The sequence below is a fragment of the Pristiophorus japonicus genome, chromosome 4 (genome assembly GCF_044704955.1).
Source record: "Pristiophorus japonicus isolate sPriJap1 chromosome 4, sPriJap1.hap1, whole genome shotgun sequence".
NCBI lineage: Eukaryota > Metazoa > Chordata > Chondrichthyes > Pristiophoridae > Pristiophorus > Pristiophorus japonicus.
In genome coordinates, this window is record NC_091980.1 from 258,843,847 (window position 1) to 258,858,335 (window position 14,489).

Genomic DNA, 14,489 nt, shown 5'->3' on the forward strand with positions numbered 1-14,489 from the left:
TTGGGACTTTCTGGGGGAGGTGGGACCTCAACAGGGCCGTTAACCAATATCCTCGTCGGGATGGGGGGGGGGGCTTTAAACTAGATTGTCAAGGGCTGGGAACCTGAGAGTAGATTTAGAAGGGAGAGAAGCAAAGCAGGAAATGGAAGGCAGAAAATAAGTAAGTGAGTTTGTAAGGAGAGGAAACAAAGGCTTCAAAAATAGACAACAATGCAGTTCGGCAATGCTAAATGGTATATACTTTAATGCAAGGAGTCTAGGAAATAAGGCAGACGAGCTAAGGGCACAGATAGACACATGGGAGTGTGATGTTATAGCTATTACTGAGACATGGCTGAAAGAAGGGCAGGAATGTTAGCTCAACATTCCTGGTTACAGGGTTTTAAGACGAGATAGGGAGTTAAAAAGTGGGGGGGGGGTTGAGTGACAGTATTGGTTAAAGTAACAATTACAGCTGTGAGAAGAGATGATATGTTAGAAGGATCATCAAATGAGACTATATGGGTTGAATTGAAGAACAAAAAAAGGGCCAATCATATGACTGGGAGTGTAGTATAGACCCCCAAACAGTCCAAGGGAGCCAGAAGAGCAAATTTTTTAGGCAAATTTCTGACAAGTGCAAAAACTATGCGCAGTAATAGTGAGGGATTTCAATTACCCTAATATTAACTGGGAAGCTATCAATGTAAAAGTAGAGGGCACAGAATTCCTAAATTGCATTCTGGAGAACTTTTTTAGCCAGTACGTAGCAAGCCATGCACAGGCACCTTCCACTCTTCAGGATGTAGTTTGGGACCTGGAATGTTCGATCCTTCATTGAAACACCGTGAACTTATCCTTTTTTGGCATGGAAGCAAGTCATCCTCGTTTTGAGGGACTGCTCATGATGATGCTGAGCAAGCTCAACATGAGGGGGGGGGGGGGGGGGGGCAGTTCTGGATTTAGTTTTAGAGAATGAAGTTGGGCAAGTGGAAGGGGTATCAGTGGGAGAGCATTTTTGTGGTAGTGATCATAATTCAGTTACTTTTAACATAATTATGGATAAGGACAAATATAAAACTGGAGTGCAGGTTCTAAATTGGGGGAAGGCCACTTTTACCAGATTGAGAAGTGATTTAGCAAAAATGGACTGGAAACAGCTACTTGAAGGTAAATCAGTGTCAGAGCAGTGTGAGGCATTCAAGGGGGAGATACATGGAGTTCAGGGTAAACATGTTCCCACAAAGAAAAAGGGTAGAACTGCCAAATTTTGAGCTCCCTAGATGACAAGGTGCATTCGGGGTAAGATAAGGCAAAATATGGAAGCTTATATCCGATTCCGAGAGCTCAATACTGCAGAAAGCCTGGAAGAGTATAGAAAGTGTTGGGGTGAAATTAAGAAGGAAATTAGGAAAGCAAAGAGACAGCATGAAAAAATACTGGCAAGTAGAATCAAAGAAACCCCAAAGATGTTTTATAATTATATAAAGAACAAGAGGATAAGTAAGGAAAGAATAGGGCCTGTTGGGGACCAAAATGGTGATCTAAGTGTGGAGGCAGAGGATGTGGGTAAGATACTAAATGAATACTTTGTGGCTGTTTTCACAAAAGAGGGGAATGATGCCGATGTTGAAGTTAAGGAGGAAGAGAGTGAAATATTGGATGAGATAAACATAGTAAGAAAGGAAGTATTAAGGGGTTTAGCATCTTTGAAAGTAGATAAATCGCCAGGACTGGATTAAATATATCCTAGGCTATTAAAAGAAGCAAGGGAGGAAATTGCGGAGGCTCTGACCATCATTTTTCAATCCTCCCTGGCTGCAGAAGTGGTGCCAGAGGATTGGAAAACTGCTGAAGTTGTACCATTGTTTAAAAAGGGAGGAAGGGATAAACCGAATAATTACAGGCCAGTTAGTTTAACCTTGGTGGTGGGAAAATTATTGGAATCAATTCTGAGGGACAGTATAAACCTTCATTTAAAAAGACACAGATTAATCAAGGACAGTCAGCATGGATTTGTTAAGGGAAGGTCGTATCTGACTAACTTGATTGAATTTTTTGAGGAGGTAACAAGGAGGGTCAATTAATGCATTTGATGTAGTCTCATCATAGACAGTCCCTCGAAATTGAGGAAGACTTCCACTCCAAAAGTGAGTTATCAGGTGACTGAATAGTTTAATACAGGAATTACAGTTACTGTCGCAGGTGGGACAGTCGGTCGTTGGAGAAAAGTGTGGGTGGGAAGTCTGATTTGCCGTACACTCCTTCTGCTGCCTGCGCTTGTTTTCTGCATGCTCTCGGCGACGAGACTCGAGGTGCTCAGCACCTTCCCGGATGCTCTTCCTCCACTTAGGGCGGTCTTTAGTCAGGGATGCCCACGTGTCGATCGGGATGTTACACTTTATCAAGGAGGCTTTGAGGGTGTTCTTGAAACGTTTCCTCTGCCCACCTGGGGCTCGCTTGCTGTGTAGGAGTTCCGAGTAGAGCGCTTGCTTTGGGAGTCTTGTGTCGGGCATGCGAACTGTTATGTTTGTAAACCTGTAAATATCATGTCTAACCACCAGAGGACTTATCCGCTGGAGTCCCAAGGAATCCCACAATCCCTTGGGAGCACCTGTATATAAGGAGGCCTCACAGGCTGGAGAGGCACTCTGAGATCGGTAATAAAGGATTACGGTCACACATACTTTGACCTTGCAATATCTAATCTAACTTTTTATTCAAGACATAACAACTGGCGACGAGATACAGATGACGAACCCCAATGCGACAATGCAGAGAACTGTGGGCATCCTGGATAAATTTTTGGAGGGAGATGATTGGGAAATCTTCGTAGAGTGATTTGACCAATACTTCGTGATCAATGAGCTGGAAGGAGAAGTGAATGCTGCCAAATGAAGGGCGATCCTCCTCATCGTTTGCGGGGCATCAGCGTATGGCCTCACGAAAAACCTGTTTGCTCCAGCGAAACCCACAGACAAGTCATCTGATGAGTTGTGCACACTGGTCCGGGAGCATCTAAACCCGAAGGAAAGCGTTCTGATGGCGAGGTATCGTTCTACACGTACAAGAGATCTGAAGGCCAGGAAGTGGTGAGCTACGTCGCCGAGCTAAGGCGCCTTGCAAGACATTGCGAATTTGAAGGACACTTGGAGCACATGCTCAGGGACTCCTTTGTACTTGGCATTGGCCATGAAGTAATACTTGGCAAACTTTTGACTGTAGAGACCCCAACCTTGAGTAAAGCCATAGCGATAGCCCAGGCATTTATCTCCACCAGTGACAATACCAAACACATTTCCCAGTGCGCTAGTGCTGCTGCAAGTACTGTGAACAAAGTAATGTTGTTTTCGAATTGAAATGTACATGGCAGGACTTACACGCCTGTAGCTGCAGATGACTCCGAGTCCACAATCAAGGGTGGTGAATACAAGGCCATTAACACCTTATTGGCGCTGCAGGGGTGATCATCATTTCCATTCATGCCGCTTCAAAGAATACGTTTGCAAGGGCTGTGGAACAATGGGACACCTCCAACGTATGTGCAGGTGAACTGCAAATCCTGCTAATCCTGCAAACCACCATGTTGCAGAGGAGGACAGATCCATGGTGGATCATGATGAACCAGAGCCTCAGACTGAGGAGGCAGAGTTATATGGGATGCACACATTTACCACAAAGTGTCCCCCCGATAATGCTGAAGGTTGAATTAAATGGACTCCCGGTGTCCATGGAGCTGGACACGGGTGCAAGCCAGTCCATAATGAGCAAAAAGACTTTCGATAAGTTGTGGTGCAACAAGGCTTCAAGGCCAGTCCTGACTCCCATTCATACCATTCAAACTTAGAATGTACACAAAGGAACTGATTCCCGTAATTGGCAATGCTACCGTAAAGGTCTCCTACAATGGAGCGGTGCACGATTTACCACTCTGGGTGATACTGGGCGATGGCCCCATGCTGTTCGGCAAGAGCTGGCTGGGAAAGATATGCTGGAACTGGGAGGACGTCCGAGCGCTTTCATCTGTCGACAACACCTCATGTGCCCAGGTCCTAAGCAAGTTCCCCTCGCTGTTCGAACCAGGCATCGAGAAGTTCCAAGTAACAAAAGTGCAGATCCATTTGATTCCGGGGGCACGACCCATCCATCACAAGGCGAGAGCGGTACCTTACATGATGAGAAAGAGGGTGGAGATCGAGCTGGACAGGCTGCAATGAGAGGGCATCATTTCGCTGATCGAATTCAATGAGTGGGCCAGTCCGATTGTTCCAGTCCTCAAGGGAGACGACCTATTTGCGACAATGGCGGGAGGGAAAACGTTCACGAAACTGGACTTGACCTCTGCCTACATGACGCAGAAACTGGAGGAATCTTCGAAAGGCCTCACCTGCATCAACACTCACAAAGGTCTCTTTGTTTACAACAGATGCCCATTTGGGATTTAATCGGCCGCGGCAGAGGAACATGGAAAGCTTACTGAAGTCAGTCCCGTGCACCATGGTTTTCCAGGACGACATCTTGGTTACAGGTCGGGACACCGTCAAGCACCTGCAGAACCTGGAGGAGGTTCTTAGCCGGTTTAATCATGTGGGGCTCAGGTGAAAGCTCACAACGTGCGTTTCCTGACATCTGAAGTGGAGTTCCTGGGGAGAAGAATCGCAGCTGACGGCATCAGGCCCACCAATTCGAAGACGGAGACAATCAAGAACGCACCAAGACCATAAAACGTGACAGAGCTGCGGTCATTTCTAGGACTCCTGAACTATTTTGGTAACTTCTTACCAGGTCTTAGCACATTGTTAGAACCCCTGCACTCTTTACTGCGTAAAGGAGATGGGGTAAAAGCCAAGAAAATGCCTTTGAGAAAGCTCGGAAGCTGTTATGTTCAAACAAATTGCTTGTGTTGTATGATCCATGTAAACGTTTGGTACTAGCATGTGATGCGTCGTCGTACAGGGTCAGGTGTGTATTGCAATGAATTTTGAAAATTGCAACCAGTTGCTTATGCATCCAGAAGTCTGTCTAAGGCTGAGAGGACCTACAGTTTGATTGAAAAAGAAACGTTAGCGTGTGTTTACAGGGTAAAGAAAATACATCAATATCTGATCGGGCTCAAATTCGAATTGGAAACCAACCATAAGCCGCTTATATCCCTCTTTTCTAAAAATAAGGGGATAAATACAAATGCATCGGCCCGCATCCAGAGGTGGGCGCTCACGTTGTCTGCATACAACTACGCCATCCGCCACAGGCCAGGCACAGAAAACCGTGCCGATGCTCTCAGTAGGCTACCATTGCCCACCACCGGGGTGGAGATGGCACAGTCTGCAGATTTAGTTATGGTAATGGAAGCATTCAAGAGTGAGCAATCACCTGTTACCGCCCGACAGATTAGAACCTGGACGTGCCAGGACCCCTTACTGTCCTTAGTAAAAAGCTGTGTGTTCCCGGGAGTTGGTCTAGTGTCACGTTAGAAATGCAGGAAGAAATAAAGCCGTACCAGCGGCGCAAAGATGAAATGTCTATACAGGCAGACTGCCTCCTGTGGGGTAATCGGGTAGTTGTGCCAAAAAAGGACAGGGACACTTTGATTAGTGATCTCCACAGTACCCACCCGGGCATTGTCATGATGAAAGCGATAGCCAGATCCCACGTGTGGTGGCCCGGTATCGATGCAGATTTAGAGTCCTGTGTGCACAAACGTAATACATGTTCCCAGTTAAGCAATGCACCCAGGGAGGGGACACCAAGTTTATGGTCCTGGCCCTCCAAACCGTGGTCTCGGGTTCATGTCGACTATGCAGGCCCATTCTTGGGAAAAATGTTTTTAGTGGTTGTAGATGCGTACTCCAAATGGATTGATTGTGTGATAATGTCGGCAAGCACGCCTGCTGCCACCATTGAAAGCCTATGGGCGATGTTTGCCACGCACGGCCTGCCTGATGTCCTTGTAAGTGACAATGGGCCATGCTTTACCAGTGCCGAATTCAAGGAGTTCATGACCCGCAATGGAATCAAATATGTCATGTCTGCCTCGTTTAAACCAGCGTCCAACGGTCAGGCAGAACGAGCAGTTCAAACAATCAAGCAGAGCTTGAAAAGGGTAACTGAAGGCTCACTGCAGACTCGCTTATCCCGAGTCCTGCTTAGTTACTGCACGAGACCCCACTCGCTCACTGGGGTCCCTCCCGCTGAACTGCTCATGAAAAGAGCACTTAAGACAAGGTTCTCGTTAGTCCACCCTGATCTACACGAACAGGTAGAGAGCAGGCGGCTTCAACAGAATACATATGATCGCGCAAATGTGTCACGTGAAATTGAAGTAAATGATCCTGTATTTGTGTTGAACTATGGACAATGTCCCAAGTGGATTGCTGGCACTGTTTTGGCCAAAGAGTGTTTGTGTTAGGGTGTTTGTGGTCAAACTCGCAAATAGACTCACCTGCAGAAAACACTTGGACCAAACAAAACTCAGATTCACGGACTATCCAGAACAACCCACAATAAACTACCTATTTCGACCCTCCAACACACACACAAATAGCAACCGACCCAGCATTTGACCACAAAGCAGAACCCACCACTCGCAGCAGCCCAGCTAGGCCAGCTGCGCAGCAGCCCAACAAACGACTCATCAACACCAGCATTTGCACCGAAAGGAATGCCCCAGATCGACTCACATTGTAAATAGTTACACTCCTAACTTTGCGGGGTGGGGGGGGGGGTTATATATGTAAACCTGTAAATACCATGTCTACCCACCAGAGGGCTTATCCCCTGGAGTCCCAAGGGATCCCACAATCCCTTGGGAGGACCTGTATATAAGGAGGCCTCAGAGGCTGGAGAGGCACTCTGAGATCTGTAACAAAGGACTACGGTCACATTTACTTTGACCTTGCAGTATCTAGTCTGACTCTTTATTCAAGACATAACACGAACAATGTGGCCCGCCCAACGGAGCTGGTCGAGTGTGGTCAGTGCTTCGATGTTGGGGATTTGGCCTGGTCGAGAACACTAACGTTGGTGCGTCTATCCTCCCAGGGGATTTGCAGGATCTTGCGGAGACATCGCTGGTGGTATTCCTCCAGCGATTTGAGGTGTCTACTGTATATGGTCCACATCTCTGAGCCAAACAGGAGGGCGGGTATCACCACAGCCCTGTAGACCATAAGCTTCGTGCCAAATTTGAGGGCCTGATCTTCGAACACTCTCTTCCGAAGGCTGCACTGGCGCACTGGAAGCGGTGTTGAACCTCGTCGTTGATGTCTGCCCTTGCTGATAATAGGCTCCCAAGGTATGGAAAGTGGTCTACATTGTCCAGGGCCACGCCATGGATCTTGATGACTGGGGGCAGTGCTGTGTGACGGGGTCAGGTTGGTGGAGGACCTTTGTCTTATGGATGTTTAGCATAAGGCCCATGCTTTCGTACGCCTCGATGAAAATGTTGACAATGACTTTGTGTTCAGCCTCTGAATGTGCGCAGACGCAAGCATCATCCGCGTACTGTTGTTCGACGACAGAGGATGGGACGGTCTTGGATCTGTCCTGGAGGCGACAAAGGTTGAACAGGTTCCCAATGGTTCTATAGTTTAGTTCCATTCTAGCGGGGAGCTTGTTGAGTGTGAGGTGGAACATTGCAGCGAGGAAGATCGAGAAGAGGGTTTGCGCGGTGACGCAGCCCTGCTTGACTCCGATCCGGACGTGGATTGGGTCTGTGGTGGATCCGTTGGTCAGGATCACAGCTTGCATGTCGTCGTGGAGCAGGCAGAGGATGGCGACAAACTTTTGGGGGCAGCCGAAGCAGAGGAGGACGCTCCATAGTCCCTCATGGTTAACAGTGTCAAAGGCCTTTGTAAGGTCAAAGAAGGCCATGTACAAGGGTTGGTGCTGTTCCCTGCAATTCTCTTGCAGTTGTCGCACCGAGGACACCGAGGCTGTCAGGACCCGCTGGAAGGAGCACTTTGAAGATCTCATTAATCGAGACTCTGCCTTTGACATGAGTGTCCTCGACTCCATTCCGCAGCATGCTATCCGCCACCATCTCAGCAACACCCCAGCCCTGCATGAGGTAGAAAAGGCCATCCGTCAGCCCAAGAACAACAAGACATCGGGAGTGGATGGAATCCCCGCTGAGGCACTAAAATATGGCTGAAAGGCACTATTGGCATGAATGCATGACCTCATCTCTCTCATCTGGAAGGAGGAGAGCATGCTGGGAGATCTCAGAGATGCAGTGATCATGACCATCTTTAAAAAGGGGACATGTCCGACTGCGGCAACTACAGAGGCATCTCCCTGTTATCAGCCACTGGGAAAGTCATCGCCAGAATCCTCCTCAACCGTCTTCTCCCCGTGGCTGAGGAGCTCCTACTGGAGTCACAGTGCAGATTCCGTTCACTACGGGATACAATGGACATGGTCTTTACGGATGTAGTCTACATGGATTTTAGCAAGGCTTTTGACAAGGTCCTACATGGCAGGCTGATCAAAAAAGTAAAAGCCCATGGGATCCAAGGCAGAATGGCAAATTAGATCCAAAATTAGCTCAGTGACAGGAAGCAAAGTGTAATGGTTTGATGGGTGTTTTTGCGACTGCAATGCTGTTTCCAGTGGGGTTCCACAGGACTCAGTACTCGGTCCCTTGCTTTTTGTAGTACAGGTTGAACCTCTCTTATCCGGGACTCCCTTATCCGGTATAATCCCTTGTCCGGCACCATTCCCGGCAGGGGGTCAGGTCTGTGTGCGAAAGCAGCGGGAGCTGTTGCAGCATCGAATGAGATCCAGAGAATCAGGGTCGGCGAGCAGCAGGAGGTGAGGAGGTCGGCCCGAGGACACAGCGTGGGTATTGTTGCCGCAGGTCAGCAGTACCCGGTAAGTCTAGAGGGGGTCGGTGTGACCTCCCATCGTCCGGCAAAATCCCTTATCGGATAAGGGAGATTCAACCTGTATATATTAATGATGCAGACTTAAATATAGGGCGCATGATACAGAAATTGGCACATGATACAAAAATTGCCCATGTGGTTGTCATCATCATAGGCAGTCCCTCTAAATCGAGGAAGACTTGTTTCCACTCTAAAAGTGAGTTCTCAGGTGACTGAACAGTCCAAATACGGGAATTACAGTCTCTGTCACAGGTGGGACACACAGTCATTGAAGGAAAGGGTGGGTGGGGAGTCTGGTTTGCAGCACGTTCCTTCCGCTGCCTGTGCTTGTTTTCTGATGCTCTAGGCGACGAGATTCGAGGTGCTCAGCGCCCTCCTGGATGCTCTTCCTCCACTTAGGGCAGTCTTTGGCCAGAGACTCCCAGGTATCGGTAGGGATGTTGCATTTTATCAAGGAGGCTTTGAGGGTGTCCTTGAAACGTTTCGTCTGCCGACCTGGGGCTCACTTGCCGTGTAGGAGTTCCGAGTAGAGAGCTTGCTTTGGGAGTCTTGTGTCAGGCATGCGAACAATGTGGCCTGCCCAACGGAGCTGATTGAGTGTGGTCAGTGCTTCAATGCTGGGGATGTTGGCCTGATCGAGGACACTAACGTTGGTTCGTCTGTCCTCCCAGGGGATTTGCAGGATATTGCGGAGGTATCGTTGGTGGTATTTCTCCAACAATTTAAGGTGTCTACTGTATATGGTCCATGTGTGGTTGACAGTGAGGAGGAAAGCTTTAGACTGCAGGAAGATATTGATGAACTGGTCAGTTGGGCAGAAAAGTGGAAAATGGAATTCAATCTGAAAAAGTGTGAGGTAATGCATTTGGGGAGGGGCAACAAGGCAAGGGAATACACAATAATGGGAGGATACTGAGGGGTGTGGAGGAACAGAGGGACCTTGGAGTGTATGTCCACAGATCCTTAAAGGTAGCAGGACAGGTCGATAAGGTAGTTAAAAAGGCATATGGAATGCTTTCCTTTATTCGCCAAGGCACAGAATATAAGAGCTGGGAGGTTATGCTAGAATTATATACAACACTAGTTAGGCCACAGCTTGAGTATTGCGTACAGTTCTGGTCACCACATTACAGGAAAGATGTGATTGCACGAGAGAGGGTGCAGAGGAGGTTTACAAGAATGTTGCCAGGCTTGGAAAATTTTAGTTAATAGGAAAGATTGGATAGCTGGAGTTGTTTACTTTGGAACAGTGGAGGCTGAGGGGAGAGTTAATTGAGGGGTATAAAATTATGAGGGACCGAGATAGAGTGGATAGGAAGGACCTGTTTCCCTTAGCAGAGCGGTCAATAACCAGGGGGCATAGATTTCAAGTAGTTGGTAGAAGGATTAGAAGGGAGATGAGGAAAAGAATTTTCACCCAGAGGGTGGTGGTGATCTGGAATTCACTGCCTGAAAGAGTGGAAGAGGCAGAAACCCTCATCACATTTAAAAAGTACTTGGATGTGCACAAAAAGAGCCGTAACCTACAGGGCTACGGACCTAGTGCTGGAAGGTGGGATTAGGTTGAATAACTCTTTTTCGACCAACACAGACATGATGACCTGAATGGCCTCCTTCCGTGTCATAATTTTCTATGATTCTATGATCATAACCTGAGTTAATTTTAGGCATTAACTGAAAAATTTATTTAAGGAACAATAGATGAATGAGGAAGTAATTAACAGTAATATAATGTATATATTTACAATAGATGTTAGACTCTGCCAACTCCTCAAAACAAGGAAAATAATAGATGGTTTGCAATCTCTATGAAACTAATTATTTTATAATTAACTTTTATATGTTAGTCTTTCATTTTTTAACATATTTTCTATGTTAAAGGGGCTAATTGCAAATGCAAGTTATTGCACAGCATTGGGAATCTGATAGAAAGATGTGTTAGGTTAGTAGGAAAAAAGCATTGTCAAATAGCAGGAGATGTACTGTCACATTTGATCTACATATAAACAGATTTCTATGTATATCAATTGCACAAAATAAAAACAATCCCAAATTAAGATAGTACATATATATGAAGTTAAAAATATCACCGTTCCTTCATCTTCACTAGGCTTGCCTTGTCTATGTTATATGGTCCTTTGTACAACGGTTCAAACAGGACATGGAGCTTCTTGAACCGCTGCAGTCCGTGTGGTGAAGGTACTCCCACAGTGCTGTTAGGGAGGGAGTTCCAGGATTTTGTCCCAGCGACGATGAAGTAACGGCGATATATTTCCAAGTCAGGATGGTGTTTGTGACTTGGAGGGGAACGTGGAGGTGATGGTGTTCCCATGCGCCTGCTGCCCTTGTCCTTCTAGGTGGCAGAGGTCGCGGGTTTGGAAGATATGACTTATGACGAAAGGTTGAGGTGGTTGGGCCTCTACTCATTGGAATTCAGAAGAATGAGAGGTGATCTTATCAAAACGTAGAAACATAGAAACATAGAAAATAGATGCAGGAGTAGGCCATTCGGCCCTTCGAGCCTGCACCGCCATTCAACGAGTTCATGGCTGAACATGCAACTTCAGTACCCCATTCCTGCTTTCTCGCCATACCCCTTGATCCCCCTAGTAGTAAGGACTACATCTAACTCCTTTTTGAATATATTTAGTGAATTGGCCTCAACAACTTTCTGTGGTAGAGAATTCCACAGGTTCACCACTCTCTGGGTGAAGAAGTTTCTCCTCATCTCGGTCCTAAATGACTTACCCCTTATCCTTAGACTGTGACCCCTGGTTCTGGACTTCCCCAACATTGGGAACATTCTTCCTGCATCTAACCTATCTAACCCCGTCAGAATTTTAAACGTTTCTATGAGGTCCCCTCTCATTCTTCTGAACTCCAGTGAATACAAGCCAAGTTGATCCAGTCTTTCTTGATATGTCAGTCCTGCCATCCCGGGAATCAGTCTGGTGAACCTTCGCTGCACTCCCCCAATAGCAAGAACGTCCTTCCTCAAGTTAGGAGGCTGGGACATTGAATAAATTTAAGACAGAGATAGGCAGTTTCTTAACCGATAAGGGAGTAAAGGGTTATGGGGAATGGGCAGGGAAGTGGAGCTGAGTACATGATCGGATCAGCCATCATCAGCATAGGCAGTCCCTCGAAATCGAGGAAGACTTGCTTCCACTCCTAAAATGAGTTCTTTGGTGACTGAACAGTCCAACACTAGACCCTGTTACAGGTGGGACAGATATTTGTTGGGGGAAACGGGGGTGGCACTGATTTACCACACACTCCTTCCGCTGTCTGCGTCTGGTCTCTTCACGCTTGCAGCGTTGAGATTCGAAGAGCTCAACACCCTCCCAGATGCACTTTCTCCGCCTAGGGCGGTCTTCGGCCAGGGTCACCCAGGCATTTTGCCAGGGAGGCTTTGAGGGTATCCTTGTACCGTTTCCGCTGCCCACCTTTGGCTCATTTGCCATGAAGGAGCTCCGCATATAGCAGTTGTTTAGGGAGTCTCGTATCTGGCATGCGAGCTAAGTGGCCTGCCCAACGAAGCTGATCTAGTGTGGTCAGTGCTTCAACGCTGGGGATGTTAGCCTGGGTGAGGACACTGATGTTGGTGTGTCTGTCCTCCCAGGGGATTTGCAGGATCTTCCGGAGACATCGTTGGTGATGTATCTCCAGCGACTTGATGTGTCTTCTGTAAGTCGTCCATGTCTCTGACCCATATATGAGGGCGGGAATTATTACAGCCCTGTAGACCATGAGCTTGGTGGTAGGTTTGAGGGCTTGGTCTTCGAACACTCTTTTCTTCAGGCAGCCGAAGGCTGCACTGGCGCACTGGGGGCGATGTTGCATCTCCGCATCAATGTCTGCCTTTGTTGACAAGAGGCTCCCAGATATCCAGGTATGGGAAATGGTCCACGTTGTCGAGAGCCGCGCTGTGGATCTTGATGATGGGGGGCAGTGCTGTGCGGCGAGGACAGGTTGGTGTAGGACCTTTGTCTTACAGATGTTAAGCGTAAGGCCTATGCTTTCATATGCCTCGGTGAATACATTGACTATATCCTGGAGTTCACTCTCCGAATATGCGCAGATGCAGGAGTCATCCGCATACTGCAGTTCAACGACAGAGGTTTGGGTGGTCTTGGACCTGGCCTGGAGGCGGTGTAGGTCAAACAGCTTTCCACTGGTTCTGTAGTTTAGTTCCACTCCGGCGGGGAGCTTGTTGACAGTGAGGTGGAGCATGACAGCGAGGAAGATTGAAAAGAGGGTTGGAGCGATGACGCAGCCCTGTTTGACCCTGTTTCAGACGTGGACTGGGTCTGTAACGGATCCGCTGGTAAGGATCACAGCCTGCATGTCGTCGTGGAACAGGCAAAGGACACTCCATAAGCCCTAGAGGTCGACAGTGTCAAAGGTCTTTGTAAGGTCGAAAAAGGCCATGTATAAGGGCTGGCGGTGCTCCCTGCATTTTTCCTGTAGTTATCGTGCTGCAAAGATCATGTCCGTTGTTCCCCGTAGGGGACGAAATCCGCATTGTGATTCTGGGAGGAGCTCCTCGGCCACAGGGAGAAGACGGTTGAGGAGGACTCTAGCGACAACCTTCCCAGTGGTTGATAGTAGGGAGATTCCCCTGTAGTTGCCACAGTCGGATTTGTTCCCCTTTTTAAAAATGGACACAATCACTGCATCTCTGCGATCCCTCGGCATGCTCTCCTCCCTCCAAATGAGAGAGATGAGGTCATGCATCCACACCAACAGCGCCTCTCCGCCATATTTTAGCACCTCAGCAGGAATTCCATCCGCACCCGTAGCCTTGTTGTTCTCGAGCTGTTTTATGGCTTTTCCTACTTCTTGCAGCATTGGAGTTTCATTGAGGTGGTGGTGGGTCACATGCTGCAGGATGGTGTTGAGAACACTCGAATCAAAGGCAGAGTCTCAACTGAGGAGATCTTCAAAAGTTCTCCTTCCAGCGGGCGCTGACAGCCTCGGTGTCCCCATTCTTTGCCAAGAATGGGGTGGAGCCTTGGGAGTTTGGACAGTAGGTGGCCTTGACTGCAGTGAAGAATCCTCATATGTCATGGCTGTCGGCTAGTTGTTGTATCACCTGCGCTTTCTCCATCCACCACCTGTTCTTTAAGTCCCGGGTTTTTTGTTGGACCCCAGCCTTGAGCCGTCTGTAATGTTGCTTTGTAGCACCCGAGTTTGGCTGTTGCTTGAGGCTCAAAAATGTGCTTACAGTCGATTAGTTCTTGGATCTCCTGATCATTTTCATCAAACCAGTTCTGGTGTTTTCTGGTTGAGTAACCAAGTGTCTCTTCACAGGCACTAATTATGGAGGCCTGGAGGGCAGACCAAGCGCTGTGGGCATTGAGCAACTCAGGGCCATCAAGGCACGCCAGATTGGCTGTGAGGCGTTGGCTGTATAGGGCTCTCTTAGCTGGATCTTTAAGTGCCCGGCATTAATTTTTTTGTGGCACTGCTTCTGTTGTCCCCTCTGCTTTGGGGCTATGTTAATATTGATGATGGATCAGATTAGGCGATGGTCCATCCAGCAGTCATCAGCTCCTGTTATGGTGCGGGTGATGCGCACATCCTTGCGATCCCTGGCTCGGACGATGACATAGTCCAGCAGGT